At 45.9% G+C, this 15338-nt stretch overlaps 1 long non-coding RNA gene across 1 annotated transcript; it reads right to left on the minus strand.

Moving 5' to 3' along the window:
- Positions 1–496: 496 nt before the first annotated feature.
- On the minus strand, positions 497–14531 carry LOC120997401. The gene is made up of 3 exons (XR_005778165.1): positions 14518–14531; positions 5574–5579; positions 497–610 (listed from the first exon to the last, which is right to left on the minus strand). It is a non-coding gene; the product is annotated as an uncharacterized LOC120997401 (long non-coding RNA).
- Positions 14532–15338: the final 807 nt, after the last annotated feature.

Genomic DNA, 15338 nt, shown 5'->3' on the forward strand with positions numbered 1-15338 from the left:
TTTGGCCGGACATAAAAACCGTAGACATAAAAAATGACTGAACTGAAGACATTCTTATGCATCCTAAACGGATCACTCTCCATTCAGAATGCAAGGGGATATACCCGATCAGTTCTTTTCCGGCATTGAGCCCTTTTGACGGAACTCAGTGCCGGAAAAGAAAAACGCTAGTGTGAAAGTACCCTTACTCCTGTATATTTGATACCTGCCAGTGCTGATATGTGTTTCTTAAAGGGAACCTGTCACCTGGATTTTGGGTATAGAGCTGAGGACTTGGGCTGCTAGATGGCCACTAGCACATCCGCAATATCCAGTCCCCATAGCTCTCTGTGCTTTTATTGTTAAAAAAAAAACGATTTTATATATATGTAAATGAGGATACTAACATTTCCGGAACCCAGCCACGCCCACTGTGAAGGAGCCCAGCACCGCCCCGCATACTCCAAATCTCCTCCTTGCTCTCCGACGTCACAAAGCTAGAGCTCCGTAATCTCACGATGCGTGAGCTAGCGCATGCGCAGTGTCGGCATAGTGTTCCTTCCCTGTGCTGGCATCAGCCTCAGGGAACAAACTGCGCATGCGCTATTTCGCGCATCGCGGGATTATGGTGCTCTAGCTTTGTGATGTCGGGGAGCAAGGAGGAGATTCGGAGGATGCGGGGCGGTGCTGGGCTCCTTCACAGTGGGCTTGGCTGGGATCAGAATCAGAGAACGCTGGACTCATCTCTCAAGCATGGAGGAGACAGGACTCATCTAAGGGTAATTTACATATCTATAAAATCACAGAGAGCTATGGGGACTGGATATTGCGGATGTGGTAGCGGCCATCTAGCAGCCCATGTGCGGTATGCCAGACCTTGCAGGGGAATTATATGTGAGGTCACGGTGTGAGCAATAGGTGGGCCGAGGTAAATAAAGTTCTGGCTACTCATGGTACAGTACGCAGCCCTGCAGGGTATTGCGATGTGAGGTCACGGTTACATAGGCATACGAGGGTTACTCACAGTTTGTAGGGAGACCCTGGGCAGCGTACAGGAGTGATGAAGAGGCTGGCACAGAAGTCCTCTGGGGCACTCTCTGTATATAGGGACCAGGCCTGATGGTGGTTGAGGTGCCCTGGCAGGGCCGTCTTTTCGAATGGGCACGCTGGGAAGTTGCCCGGGGGCCCCACTTGCCTGGGGGCCCGCCTGCCCAGTGAACCCACCAGCCAACTTCCCAACCGTCATTTAGCAGCGTTGCCGCCAGGGCCGTCTTTACCAAGGGGCAAAAGGGGCAGCTGCCCTGGGCCCAGTTGCTCCTGGGGGGGCCCAAGGCAGCTGCCTCTTGAGCCCTGCTAGCTACTGCCCCGGGTGTCAGGCTGTCGGCTACACAGGCATCATGATCGTACTGTGTTAATGATCTTAATTCTAGGACCTTAATGAGTTTTGATCTAGGACCTTAATGACATCATTACCATGTGACCAGTAACCTAGCAATTACTGGTCACATGGCTATGAAGTCATCACAGGTCCTATCAGGAGTGTTGCAGAAGTTAACTGTGGAGCTTTTCTGTGTAAAGATTACATCAGAAAAAGGTGACATGGGGTTGTTATTTTAATATACTGTAAACTACTGTATAGTGGGGTGCTGTGTACTGTGTGGGGGGCTGTATACTGTGTGGGGGCCTGTATACTGTGTGGTGGGCTGTATATTGTGTGGTGGGCTATATATTGTGTAATGGGCTGTATATTGTGTGGTGGGCTGTATACTGTGTGTGGGGGGGGGTGGCCTGTATACTGTGTGGTGGGCTGTATAGTGTGGGGGGCCTGTATAGTGTGGGGGGCCTGTATAGTGGGGGGGGGGGGGCTGTATAGTGGGGGGAGTGCTATACTGCTGTACTGTATAGTGTGGGGGGCTGTATACTGTGGGTGCGGTATAGTGTAGAGTGCTGTACTGTATAGTGTGGGGGGCTGTATCGTGTATAGTTTGGGGTGCTGTATACAGTGAGGTGCTGTATAGTGTGGGGGTCTATACTGCTCTACTATATACTGTGGGGTACTGTATAGTGTGGGGTGCTAAACTGCATACTGTGTGGTGCTGTATACTATAGGGTGCTATACTGCATACTGTGTGGTGCTGTATACTATAGGGTGCTATACTGCATACTGTGTGGTGCTGTATACTATAGGGTGCTATACTGCATACTGTGTGGTGCTGTATACTATAGGGTGCTATACTGCATACTGTGTGGTGCTGTATACTATAGGGTGCTATACTGCATACTGTGTGGTGCTGTATACTATAGGGTGCTATACTGCATACTGTGTGGTGCTGTATACTATAGGGTGCTATACTGCATACTGTGTGGTGCTGTATACTATAGGGTGCTATACTGCATACTGTGTGGTGCTGTATACTATAGGGTGCTATACTGCATACTGTGTGGTGCTGTATACTATAGGGTGCTATACTGCATACTGTGTGGTGCGGTATACTATAGGGTGCTATACTGCATACTGTGTGGTGCTGTATACTATAGGGTGCTATACTGCATACTGTGTGGTGCTGTATACTATAGGGTGCTATACTGCATACTGTGTGGTGCTGTATACTATAGGGTGTATACTATTCTAGTGTGTGATTGTGTAGACAGGGCCCCAGTGCACTGTATTGCCCGGGTGCCTATAATGCTCTTAAGATGGCACTGTGCCCTGGATGTTGCAGATGTTTAATGTGCCTAGGGCAAGGTCCCTTTAAGGTTCGTGACGCCAGTGCCTGTAACAGTGGCACACCGATTGATGATAGTGGTAATAAGTGAGGAACACGTTGTTATGGTGAACCAAAACTTCCTTTACTGGAAACAGTTAACTTTATACAGTCTTTTGTAAAGTTCCAGGTAATGCAGCAATATAAAGCAGGCTTTCACATCAATGGCAGGTACAATATTCTTTGCAAGATACTTGTAACGGTCACGTCCACACACACACAGGGGACCGTTTGCGGGACCAGAGGACACGGGGCGCAAACGGAAGTAGAGCTTGCAATTCTCCTTAAAGGAGAGAAACCTCTTCCGGTCTCCAGAAAAGGGTTCTGGGAGCTTGATCTGGGGTTCAAAATATGGACTGGAGGACAGAGGAGTGGAAGAACCTTGCCCTAACTCACTAGAACAGAGTTTCTCTCCTAGCTCCTGCACCCTCTGTGTCAAGTTAGAGACATGGTCAGTCAGGGTAGTAAGAGGATTCATGATACAGTGGTTATTGGGCCTGTTAATCTGTAACGGTCACGTCCACACACACACAGGGGGAAGGGTAGTGACCACTGCGCTCCACCCTCACCCCTGGCCCTGCCTACTTGCCTCACGAGTCCTGATGACAGGGGACAACTGGACGGCAGTCCCTAACTTAGGATATGTGCAGGGAAGACAGACAGACAAACAACAGGACGTGAACGGACCGAGTCAATACCAGGAAAGCTACAAAGTACAAAGGATTAAGCAAAGAATGGTCAGGAGAAGCCGGGGTCAAATACCAGGAGAGCAGAGAAGTACAAGAGGAGTCTTAAGAGAGTAGTCAGGTGGGAGCCGAGGTCACAATACCAGGACGGATGCGCAGTACAGGAGGATCAGGCAAAAGGATGGTCAAGGAACAGGATCAGGTAAGTATACAGCAGTCCAACAAATAGCCAGGAACCTAGAAATTAACAGGCAACCTGTAGCCAGCAGGCTGCCTGTATTTATAGTGGGGAGTGAGGGTCATGTGACGTGGCCAGCATCACATGACCGACAGACCAACCAGTCGAGCACCGAGTGATCAGCTTGGCGCTCAAGGCAGACTTAGGAGCAGGGAGCCACCCAGCTAGTAAAGCCGCCCTGGGAATGAGGTCAAACACAGATCCTCATTCCCAAAGCTAAGCAACAGGTCTGCGGGCGATGGGGGACCGAGTGCACCTTCGGAACCCCGTGACAATACTCAGAGGGTAAAATCAACACTCACAGACCAGGCTGCACTATTCCTCAGAACTCCTGGCTGTTTATATCCCAAGGCCCGTATGCCCTAATGCTGGCTTTATCCTTGGTAGCAAACTTCCTCAGGTATATATCCTTGCTTTAGGTATAATACTTCTGCCCTTCAGCTTACTTGTCTAGCTGGAATACTGGCTCTGCTCTGCTTGGTTATGGGAACTTGGTTTCTCAGGAGGCAACTCTTCCCCTGGTTACAATCTTCTGAGCTAACTCTGGCTCAATATCCTCAGGCAGACTAATCCACACTTACTAGCCTCCTGGTGTCAACTAGAAGCCTGGGCTGTCTAGCTGCATGTCAGGATGTGGCCCTCAGCTTCTCTCTGGCTAAAGTGCACACTCCCTTCTGTCTCTACACAGACTCCTGACTACACAGACTAACTCCTCCCTGTCTGGGTCTAAATATATATACTAGGGGTTCCCTAGCTCCCTCCAGTGCCTAGGATGCTGAACTACACCCTAATAGGCCTGCTACACATGCCACAGGAAAATACACATAAAATACATATTAAAATGCATTAAAATGTACTGTGAAATACCCTGCCACTGTCCCACAGGAGGTGGAGAACAACGTGGCCCAATTGACCCTTGTGTAGTGCCCACATTTACCTAGTGGAACACTACATAGGTTATGTCGTCCCTGGGCAGGCTCGCATAAGTGAAAAGGAGAATGGCACAAGGATTCTCTGGGGCACGCTCTGGTATAAGGGACACAGGCCAGATGGTGGTTTGAGGTGCCCTTGGTGGTCTGTATTAATGTGCCAGGGCATTGTCCCTTGTACTCAGGACAGCAATACAGGGGCATGGGAGCAATGTCTCCCTGGCCCACCGTTTCCTCTAGTCCTAGTTCCTGTAGCCTATCAGAGGCCGCTGTCATCATTATCACTCTGCCTGAGCTGGGTGTTTCAGTATTTGCCTCAGAGAGAAGAAAGGCTAGGTGCACCCCTGCCTCACATGTAATAAGCAAATCCAGCATCTCCGGTTAGAGTTCTACTATATTCACAACTGTTTACCCAAAATTCATTTTGCCTGTGATGTAAGCAGAGGCAGGGGCTGGGTGATCATTAAGGGACCTCATGGCGGAGTACAGTTACTTAAAACCATGTGCCTAGTTAAAATATCAATACAGGAGTGAATTCCAGTTCTGTAAAGTTAGGTGTGCTAGTGTTTGCAGCGACTGCTAAGTGAGGCATCTAAACCTACGTGCCACAGATAATCGTTATCATAGTTATCCTAATAGTGGTTACAAATAAGTAACGGCAATCAGGGGGTCAGTTTTCTGGTGTATATATGTTGCAGATTGCGCCGCAACCTTTGCGCCACAATCTGTGACTTTTTCCCGTTCACGCCAGGTCTAAAAAAGGGGTCATGGTGTGGGAGGGGAAGGCAATGGGCCATTAGGCTCATCTCATTTATCATTTTTAAGCCAGTTTTAAGCATACAAAATGGTTTAAATTTATGAGAGCAAGAAAGATGTCTTACATTTAGACCTGTGGTGGATGCGCCGAAGTTATGTAGCGGCCGGCGCCTCTTCATAACTTCAGAAGATCTATCGCCAGTGCAGGGGTTATTAAGACCGGCGTCTAAAACACGAACCTTAATAAATGACCCTCTTAAAGGGGTTCTCTCACTTCAGTAAGTTGAATCTATCATGTAGAGAAAGTTAATACAAGCCACTTCCTAACATATTGTTATTATCCATATGGTCTCCTTTGCTGGCTGGATTCATTTTTTCACCCCATTATACACTGCTCATTTCCATGGTTACAGACCACCCTGCAATCCATCAGTGGTAGCGTGCTTGCACACTATAGGAAAAAGTTTCATCTGGTGGCCGGGACCATGGGAGCACACATAGGCTAGTGCTTTTTCCTATACTGTGCAAGCACGACCACCAGTGATGGATTGCAGGGTGGTCTGCAACCATGGAGCAGTGTAAAATGTGATAGAAAAATGAATCCAGCCGGCAAAGGAAGCAATATGGATAATAACAATATATTAGGAAGTGGCTTGTATTAACTTTCTCTACATGATAAATGCCACTTACTGAAGTGAGACAACATCTTTAATGTCTTCCTATGAATAGAAACTTTTGCTAGCACCTTGTCAATGGGCAAAGGGCACTGAGTGCATCTCCCGTCTGTAGTTTGTTATTCAGTTGTTGCATATTAGCTTCAGTAAGTCTGTCCTCCTCTGACGGTCTATGAATAAGCAATGTGCTGCTTAAGTAACTGTAACCCATCACTTGTTATTCTCTTTATTTGTGACTGTTGCTATGTGTAAAATGTCACAGCTAAACCCATATGTGAGTCTGTTATTTCAAAACCCTTTTAGGAAAAAATGCTGTTGGGAAATAACTGGCCCATATTGCAGAGTTTAAATTTCTTAAGCATTACTTTAATTGTTCTACACCTTAACGAAATCAAGAAAAGCATGATAAAACTAAACAAGAGACCATCTAACCCTCACTGTTTGTTGGTTTTCACAATTTTTGGGATGTTACTAAAACAACAAAAAAATGTTGTGTAGAAATCCTACCGGGGCTAATCTCTTGATGATCTTTTAATTTTTGGCTGAGGGATAGCTATATATTTAGAGTCAAGGACAGGATCTGATATTGTCCTCTAAGATTAGAAGAGCCTTTACCAAAGAATGTTATGTATGCATTATCCCTAAGACCATGTTTACAAAGTGCAGTCTTTTCTTTAACCAACACAAGCATACTAAAAAAGGAGTGTCAGTGTAAGGCCTCATGCATATGACCGTTGCCCAGCCGTGGCCGTATTGCGGGTCCGTAATATGCGGGCACCGCCCGTGTACTCCCCGTATCACAGATGCGGACCCACTCGCTTGAATGGGTCTGTAATCCGGAGCTGCGGTACGGAACGGAGGCATGGAACCCCACAGAAGCTCTATGGAGTGCTTTCGTAATGTTTCTGTCCGTGCCCCTGCATCGCAAAAAAATAGAACATGTTCTATTTTTTTACGGTGTGGACGGATCACTGACCCATTCAAGTTGAATGGGTCTCAATCGTCCTGGCCGCCACATGGATGTTGCCTATGCATTGGGGGCCGCAAATTGTGGTCCCCAATGCACAGAACGGCCACACAACGGCCATGTGCATGAGGCCTAAGATGCATATTTTAGATTTTTTTTTATCCATCCAAGTGATCAGCAGATATCTGCAGGTCTAGCTTCACTGAGATGTTAGCTTCAGCAGCATTTGCAAACATGAATTTCCCCTGTAATGGCCTCAATGAAGGTATTGTTTAGCTACAGTCACTTACAGTTGCAAGAAAAAGTATGTGAACCCTTTGGAATGATATGGATTTCTGCACAAATTGGTCATAAAATGTGATCTGATCTTCATCTAAGTCACAACAATAGACAATCACAGTCTGCTTAAACTAATAACACACAAATAATTAAATGTTACCATGTTTTTATTGAACACACCATGTAAATATTCACAGTGCAGATGGAAAAAGTATGTGAACCCTTGGAGTTAATAACTGGTTGAACCTCCTTTGGCAGCAATAACTTCAACCAAACGTTTCCTGTATTTGCAGATCAGACGTGCACAACGGTCAGGAGTAATTCTTGACCATTCCTCTTTACAGAACTGTTTCAGTTCAGCAATATTCTTGGGATGTCTGGTGTGAATCGCTTTCTTGAGGTCATGCCACAGGATCTCAATCTGGTTGAGGTCAGGACTCTGACTGGGCCACTCCAGAAGGCGTATTTTCTTCTGTTTAAGCCATTCTGATGTTGATTTACTTCTATGCTTTGGGTCGTTGTCCTGTTGCAACACCCATCTTCTGTTGAGCTTCAGCTGGTGGACAGATGGCCTTAAGTTCTCCTGCAAAATGTCTTGATAAACTTGAGAATTCATTTTTCCTTCGATGATAGCAATCCGTCCAGGCCCTGACGCAGCAAAACAGCCCCAAACCATGATGCCTCGACCACCATACTTCACAGTTGGGATGAGGTTTTGATGTTCGTGTGCTGTGCCTCTTTTTCTCCACACATAGTGTTGTGTGTTTCTTCCAAACAACTCAACTTTGGTTTCATCTGTCCACAGAATATTTTGCCAGTACTGCTGTGGAACATCCAGGTGCTCTTGTGCAAACTGTAAACATGCAGCAATGGTTTTTTTTGGACAGCAGTGGCTTCCTCTGTGGTATCCTCCCATGAAATCCATTCTTGTTTAGTGTTTTACATATCGTAGATTCGCTAACAGGGATGTTAACATATGTCAGAGACTTTTGTAAGTCTTTAGCTGACACTCTAGGATTCTTCTTCACCTCATTGAGCAGTCTGCGCTGTGCTCTTGCAGTCATCTTTACAGGACGGCCACTCCTAGGGAGAGTAGAAGCAGTGCTGAACTTTTTCCATTTATAGACAATTTGTCTTACCGTGGAGTGGCTTTTGGAGAACCCTTTCCAGCTTTATGCAAGTCAACAATTATTAATCGTAGTTCTTCTGAGAGCTCTTTTGTGCGAGGCATCATTCACATCAGGCAATGTTTCTTGTGAAAAGCAAACCCAGAACTGGTGTGTGTTTTTTATAGTGCAGGGCAGCTGTAACCAACACCTCCAATCTCATCTTATTGATTGGACTCCAGTTGGTTGACACATCACTTCAATTAGCTCTTGGAGATGTCATTAGTCTAGGGGTTCACATACTTTTTCCACCTGCACTGTGAATGTTTACATGGTGTGTTCAATAAAAACATGGTAACATTTAATTCTTTGTGTGTTATTAGTATAAGAAGACTGTGATTGTCTATTATTGTGACTTAGGCCTCATGCACACAACCGTTTTTTTTTTAAGGTCCGCAAAAACGGGGTCCGTAGGTCCGTGATACGGGACTGTTTTTTCATCCGTGGGTCTTCCTTGATTTTTGGAGGATCCACGGACATGAAAAAAATTTCATTTTGGTGTCCGCCTGGCCGTGCGGACCCAAACGGATCCGTCCTGACTTACAATGCAAGTCAATGGGGATGGATCCGTTTGACATTGACACAATATGGTGCAATTGCAAACGGATCCGCCCCCCATTGACTTTCAATGTAAAGTCAGGAGTCCCTATTATACCATCGGATCGGAGTTTTCTCCAATCCGATGGTATATTTTAACTTGAAGCGTCCCCATCACCATGGTAACGCCTCTATGTTAGAATATACTGTTAGATATGAGTTAGATCGTGAAACTCAGATCCGACAGTATATTCTAACACAGAGGCGTTCCCATGGTGATGGGGACGCTTCAAGTTAGAATATTCTAAGAACTGTGTACATGACTGCCCCCTGCTGCCTGGCAGCCCCTGATCTCTTACAGGGAGTTGTGATCCGCACAAATAACCAGTCAGGTGCGGCACCTGAGGGGGGTTAATTCTGCGTATCATAGTCCCCTGTAAGAGATCAGGGGCTGCCAGGCAGCAGGGGGCAGACCCCCCTCGGCCCCCCTCCCTCCCTCTATTGTATTAATTTCATTGGTGGCAAGTTAATGATCTCTCACTTACCAGTAGGAGGAGCTCCCGGCCGGTCACAGACAGCGCAGCAGGTAAGTATGATGCTTCTAATATTGCTAAGTAACCATGGCAACCAGGACTGCAGTAGCGTCCTGGTTGCCATGGTTACCGATCGGAGCCCCAGCGATTAAACTGGGACTCTGATCAGAACTCTTCGCTGCCACCAATGATCGGGGGGGGGGAGGCCGCACACTGTGCCACCAATGAAAATAATACAATAGAGGGAGGGAGGGGGGGCCGCACACTGTGCCACCAATGAAAATAATACAATAGAGGGAGGGGGGGGGAGAGGGGAGGCCGCACACTGTGCCACCAATGAAAATAATACAAAAGAGGGAGGGAGGGGGGGCCGGGGGGGCCGCACACTGTGCCACCAATGAAAATAATACAATAGAGGGAGGGAGGGGGGGCCGCACTGGCCACCAATGAAATTAAAACTGGGGAGGGAGGGGGGTCTGCCCCCTGCTGCCTGGCAGCCCCTGATCTCTTATAGGGAGCTATGATATGCACAATTAACCCTTTAGGTGCAGCACCTGAGGGGTTAATTGTGCGGATCACAGCCCCCTGTAAGAGATCGGGTGCTGCCAGGCAGCAGGGGGCAGTCATGTACACAGTTCGTAGTATATTCTAACTAGAAGCGTCCCTATCACCATGGGAACGCCTCAGTGTTAGAATATACTGTCGGATCTGAGTTTCACGATCTAACTCAAATCCGATGGTATATTCTAACATAGAGGCGTTCCCATGGTGATGAGGACACTTCAAGTTAAAATATACCATCGGATTGGAGAAAACTCAGATCCGATGGTATAAAAGGGACTCTTTACATTGAAAGTCAATGGGGGACGGATCCGTTTGCAATTGCACCATATTGTGTCAACGTCAAATGGATCCGTCCCCATTGTGAAAACTCAGCTCTAAAAAAGCTTTTATGCAGACGGATCCTAGGATCCCTCTGTATGAAAGTAACCTACGGCCACGGATCACGGACGCGGATGCCAATCTTGTGTGCATCCGTGTTCTTTCACGGACCCATTGACTTCAATGGGTCCGTGAACCGTTGTCCGTCAAAAAAATAGGACAGGAAACACGGATCACGGCCGCGGATGAACAACGGTGCATTTTCCGAGTTTTCAATGGACCCATTGAAAGTCAATGGGTCCGCAGAAAATCACGGAAAACTGAACAACGGCCACGGATGCACACAACGGTCGTGTGTATGAGGCCTTAGATGAAGATCAGATCACATTTTATGACCAATTTGTGCAGAAATCCATATCATTTCAAAGGGTTCACATACTTTTTCTTGCAACTGTATACTTCATAGAATCCCTTTTTGATCCTTACTTCTCCTCTCTACAGTTTACACTGTATTTGGCACTGTACCTAATATATATAAAACTAGGTAGAAAAGCTGAAAAAATCATAATAGAATTTTTACAACAAAATCATAGGGGGTCATTTATCATTTAAGGTTGTTTTTATGTCAGTTTTAAATCTGGCTTTGCTTTGTGTGCTTCCACCAAATTAACAATATGGTGCACCTTAATAATATATCTGGTGTGAGTGTACTGTGGTTTATTCTTTAGGTGTAAAGGTAGACCAGGGGATTGCCTGCCTTTGGATGTGACTTTTTTGGGACTTTTGCAAAAGTAACACATAGTAAATGAGCCACAATCTGACAAAGTCTAATCTCACATTTAGTTCTTAAACATAGACCAATGTGAAAAGTGGCAAGGATCACGAAATGTCACACAAATGTTGCTGTTGCCGTGGAAATATCACAGTTGCCATGATACAGGCAGTGTCCTCTTAAGAAACTATCTGCACACACTATCCGGCTTCCCTGATCCCCACCAGGGGAAGTCGTATCAGACTTTAGATCAGACCCCCCAATCAGACCCCCAATCTTTATCAGACCTCAGATCAGACCCCCAGATCTCTATTAAAAGAAAAAATCAGACCCCCAAACTTTATCAGACCTCAGATCAGACCCTCATCCTTTATTAGACCTCAGATCATACCCCCCCATCAGACCCCCAACACAGAAGCACACGGCGCAGGCGCGAGTAGGCTGTCAATCTAGAGGAGAGGGGTGGGCTGGAGCGCGCTGGGCGGCAGAAATGGTGAGTGGACGGAGCCTCTAGGTGCTGAAAAGAAGCCCCCATAGCACCTAGAGGCTCATTTGCATACCAATAAAACTATGTTTTTTAGGGTAACCGCTGCACAGAAAGGAATTACAATAGCATGGTTAGGTACAGCAGACACTAGCAGATCGCTAATGTCTGACAGCTAATTAGGTCAAAATGTGGTGGTAGAAACTCTCCACTCTGTCGGGAGGCTCTATTTGTATAAGTGTTTACTAGAACAGGTTCTGTAGACATGTATGCGGAATCAGCTGATGACGGTGTAAAAGGAGTGCGCTTCATCTTGACGCTAACATCGACCTGTAAGGCGTTATTTGGTCAGTTTAGGCTCCATACCTGCCCAAATAAGAGAAGAGTGCAGTGATTCTAAGAGAGACACCTATCATCTGCGTGTCATATGGACTCACAGTATTATTTCACTACCACAACAGACTCCCTATGCGTGTTACTGCAAGGCACAGTGTTCTACACCACTATAAAGGCTCTCTGTAGCCAGGAAATAGCTGTTTTTTTATGCTATTCGCCACAAATAAATTCGGATCGAATAGAATCTTTTTGGAAAATTTGTTGAACCGACCTAATAGAATTTTCGAGAAATTCGCTCATCTCTAGTAATTAACATAAATCCTTTAGTTTTTTTAATTAATTATATGTAGTGTGTACAGATATCAGAATGTTTTTTACGTGGTTATGACAGCTCCAATTTAGCCTTCTGAAAAAAGCAGGAAATTGGGCACTGCTGCAGTATGTGTGGTGACTGTGACATAGTATGGTCATTAAGGCAGTACATGTGAGGGAAGACGTGTTCCAGTGAGGGGGTCATGTCACTGCTCTTTACAAAGAGAATCTAATGGAATGTTTATGAATTCTGATTGCTTAGAGTAAGATAAATGACAAGTGACATTGTGGCTGTGGTGGGCAGAAAACCCAGTGTTAGGGCTCGTTCACATGAACGTTTTTTGCGTTCCGTATACGGTCCGTATACGGAAACATTTATTTCAATGGTTCCGTGAAAAAAACGGAATGTACTAAGTATTTATTCTGTTTCCGTATTTCCATTTTTCCGTTCCGTTAAAAGATAAAACATGTCCTATTATTACCCGCAAATCACGTTCCGTGGCTCCATTCAAGTCAATGGGTCTGCAAAAAAAACAGAACACATACGGAATGTACTCAGTATGTCTTCCGTATCCGTTCCGTTTTTACGGAACCATCTTTTGAAAATTTTATGCCCAGCCCAATTTTTTCTATGTATACTGTACAGTATACTGTGTTTACTGTATACTGTATCTGCCATACTGAAAAACGGAACGGAGAAATGGAACAGAACCGGAAACACTACTGAAATAAAATACAGAAAAACAATTCCGGGAAAAACGGCCCGCAAAACACTGAAAAAGACATACGGTCGTGTGAACAAGCCCTTATTATGTGAAAATACAATGTTTGAAATATAAAATTATTTGCTAACAAAACTATCATTGAATTTGTAAATTATATTAACAGGAATGGTATCCTGAAGCAGTGTCGGACTGGGCTGCCTAGGGCCCACCTGTAAAATTCATTCAGGGGGCCCACTATACTGATACATGTATTACCTGTTTACATAGAAGCAGACAGCAGCAAGATGTTACAAGGTGATTAATTATAGGGGTCCCTACAGGGACTTCAAGAAGGGGGGCCCCTGATGTTTTGTCCCAGGCCCGAATGTCCTGCCTGCCAGATAGATACAACTGTATTGTTAATACAATTGAATCTAATGCACTGCAAGAGCTGAAGGACCTGTGATAACCTCACATGTCATGTGATCAGTTCTGAATGCAGTAGCTGAAAAGGACCTGGGATGATGTCACCATCATGTGACCAGTGCAGGAGAGGACGGCTCAGCAGTGAAAAGAAGCCCTGTGGAGAGGCTGAGGTGAGATCTGCTACATGAGGAGAGGTAAGTGAAGATTACTCAGTGTGAGAGGCAGTGCAATGTTGGGAGTTGTAGTTATTTAACTGGGACTGTATGTTATGGCTGAAGGGAGTGATGTTATTTACATGGGACAGTGAGGTGGAGTAATGTTATTTACATGGGACTGAAATTTAGAAGTGGCTGGGGTAGGGTGATGTTATTTATATGGGACTGTATGTTGAGGGGTAATGTTATTTATATGGGACTGAATATTGAGGAGGTGATGTTCTTTACATGGGACTGTATGTTGAAGGCTGCTGGGGAGGGGGATGATGTTATTTACATGGGACTGTATCTTGGAAGGGGCAGGAGAGATGGTGTGATGTTATTTACATGGGACTGTATATTGGAGGGGGCTATAGATAGAGAGGAATGTTATTTACATGGGACTGTATACTGGAGGGGGCTGGAGAGATGGTGTGATGGCATTTATATGGGACTCTATGGCGGAGGGAGGGAAATAGTTTTATTTACATGGGACTGTATGGCGGAGGTGCTGAGGAATTATCATTTCTGAGGACACTAGATGGAGGAATATAACTACAGGGGGCACTGCAGGCTGCATTATAAATATTGGGGGCACTTCAGGGCGAGCATTATAAAATTAGTGGGCGATATAACTACAGGGGGGACTGCAGGTGGCATTATAAATACTTGGGGCGCTTCAGGGCGAGCATTATAACAGTAGAGGGCAGTATAAATACTGGGGGCACTGTGGGGGCATTTTAAATCAAGGGGACATTAGGCGTTCTTATTACTACTGGGGGCTCTATAGGAGGGATCCGCATCATTTCTAAGAGCACTATGGGGGCCTTATTACTACTGAGGGGTCTATAGAGAGCTTTATTACCACTGGGGGAATAATAGGGGGCCTTATTTCTACTGGGACTCTGTGAGGGTATTATTAATACTGGTGGACTCTTCTACTAATGGAGGGACTCTTGTATTGTGGAGCATTATCACTGTTGGGTCCAGTAGGGGGCAGTATTACTAATGAGAGCATTCTAGAAGGGAATTACTATTGGTGGGACTATGAGGAGTACTGTTACTATGGGGGGCACTCATTTTTATTCAGGATAGTATTTGGGGGTACAGAAAAGTAAGGAAGCTAAGATGCGTCACACTCTGCAGAGACGAGGCGACTGAGAGAAGTGTCCGGACCGAATGGAGAAGATGATGACAGAGAAGATCTATATCTGAGGAGACGTCACCTGGGAGGCTCTGGATGTGACAGGTATGTGCTGCTGTATAGAAAGTACAGTAAAATGTCTTCAGTGCTAGTGTTTGAGGAAGGGGGATGCGGGGCATGGGCTCTTTTGTTTATCATAACACACTGCTGGGCGGAAGCTTCCGCCCGACAGTGTGTTCGGTGACGTCACCGGCTCTGATGGTCAGGCTTTAGCACTGCCCTAGCCGTTTTACTGGCTAGTGCAGCGCTAAAGCCCGCCCATCAATGCCGGTGACGTCTCCAGGCTTCCTGTCAGCCTCATGGAGAGCCCGGTTCATCACCGGAACTCCTAAAAATGCCTTTGCCCTGCGCGATTTAGCTCTGAACCCGGACAACCCCTTTATCTTTTGATTAATTGGAAATTAGACTCACCTGTCCCCACCTTGCCAGTGCTCACAGGTCTTTAAAGGGGTTGTCTTTGTTCCTTATTTGAATGGAGTGGCAGACACGCATGCATGTCCACCTCTTCATTAAAC

Source organism: Bufo bufo, chromosome 4 (assembly GCF_905171765.1).
Source record: "Bufo bufo chromosome 4, aBufBuf1.1, whole genome shotgun sequence".
NCBI lineage: Eukaryota > Metazoa > Chordata > Amphibia > Anura > Bufonidae > Bufo > Bufo bufo.